Below are 2,022 nucleotides of genomic sequence, written 5' to 3' on the forward strand. Positions count from 1 at the left end.
GATGCGGTGGGGTGGTGATTTCCACCACCGGAACCTCACCATCATCATCATCATCATCATCAATGTCATCAATGTCAACACCATCATCATGAACAGGCTCAACATCAAAATCTTCTTCATCTGCATCACCATCATTATCATCATCATCATCATTATTATCACGACCAACATGATTGCCATCACCATCATCATCAACAACAAAATCGCCACCAACATCATCACCACCATCATCGCCACCACCATCCCCATCCCCAACCCCATGGAACGATGTCCCCCCCAGCACTGTGGGACAACCTGGACCTTCTCCTGGGGGGCACCTTGACCCCCTGCCCCCATCTTCATCCTCCTCCTGTATCCCTCATCCTCTTCCTGCCAGCACTTTTAGGTCATGACCCCACTTTTAGGGCGTGGGGACCTCACCTCCAGCAGCACTTTTTGGGTCGTGACCCCACCTGAAAGGTCACGTCCCCATCTCCAAGGTCATGTCCCCGCCTCCCTCCCTCCCCAAATTCAAGGGTGAGTCTCCCCCCCACCCAAAAAAAAAAGGGGGCTGGACCCTCTCCTTCTCAATGAAGTCACTCAAAGATCTCTGGTGTTGCTGGTTTGTACTGGGACAACCCCAGGGACGGCTCGGGGAGGGGACAAACATCCCCGACCACCCTTTTGGAGCTATTTTTGGGGGAGTGACACCCCCACACCCACCTGCGACCTCCCCCCTACTCCAACTGGGGACACTCCCACCGCATTCCAGCACCTGCCAGGTGTGTTTGGGGCCACACCACTTTGTGTGTTTGGGGCCACACCTGGCCACACCTCCAGGTACTGGGGACTTTGTCCCCATTCCCGCTCTGGTTGCCAAGACATAAAAATGTTGATTTTAGCGCGGAAAGGGTGGGGCGGGAATTGGCTGAGGGCCGAGTGCCAACGCCAGGGCGGGACGTTTCCTCCCGACCTGTCCGTGGCGTGGAAGAAGGGGGTGGAGGTGGTTGCGGGGGTGGTGGGGGTCATGGTGGTGATGGGACCGGAGTGGGCATGGGGGTGGTGGGGTCGTGGGGTTGGGGGTGGCCATGGTGGGGGAGTCATGGGGGTCATGAGGGTCAGGAGAGTCGTGGGGCTGGGGTGGTTGGGGGTTCATGGTGATGGGAGAGGTCATGGTGGTCAAAGTGGTGAGGGTGATGGTCATAGTGGTGGTGGGGAGCGCGATCGCGGTGGTCCATTGTCCACCTTGGGACCCCCTCAATGTCCCCAACAACCAAAGGTCGTATCACCTTGGGACCTCTTCAGTGTCCCCCACTCATGAGTGGTGCCACCTTGGGACCCCCTCGATGTCCCCCCATCATGGTTGGTATCACCTTGAGACCCCCTTAATGTCCCCCACCCGTGGGTGGTGTCACCTTGGAACCCCCTCAATGTCCCTCACGCATGGGCACCACCCAAGGTGACACCATCCCAAGGTGGCACGACCACATCTGCCCCACCCTCCTTCTCCGAGCCCTTTGTCCCCGTGGGAAGGAGGTGTGAAGGAACCTCCAGGGTGACATTTCATTCCAGGGCTGGGGACAAGGGGACGCTTTCTCCCACACATGTCACCAGCTGATGTTGGGGTGTCCCAAGGGCAGTTCCAAATCGCTCAGTAAATAATTACCTCATTCCCAATATTTTCTCTTCCTGGTTCGGGTGTTTTCCCTTGGATTTGCACCTTGTCCCCAACCCAGACCTGGCCCTGTCACGGAGCCACCTCGTGTCCCCAAGTGGAATTGGACAGGTGGCAATAACGCAAAGGATATATTTAATTATAAATAATTCTGTGTACAAACGTCTGCGTGGGGAGGAAGAGGATGGTGGATCTCCTGATTCTCGTCACCCTCACGTCCTCGTGTCCCCGTGTCCTGTGTCTGCTGGCTCTCAGGTGGCTTCCCTCAGGGGATGACGGTGGGTCTCTGGATGTGCATCTGGGGAGGAAGGAGACGGGAGGATGATGATGATGGGGTGAGGGGAAAAAGCGGGGACAACCTCATGGTC

Source organism: Motacilla alba, unplaced genomic scaffold (assembly GCF_015832195.1).
Source record: "Motacilla alba alba isolate MOTALB_02 unplaced genomic scaffold, Motacilla_alba_V1.0_pri HiC_scaffold_28, whole genome shotgun sequence".
NCBI classification, from domain to species: Eukaryota; Metazoa; Chordata; class Aves; order Passeriformes; family Motacillidae; genus Motacilla; species Motacilla alba.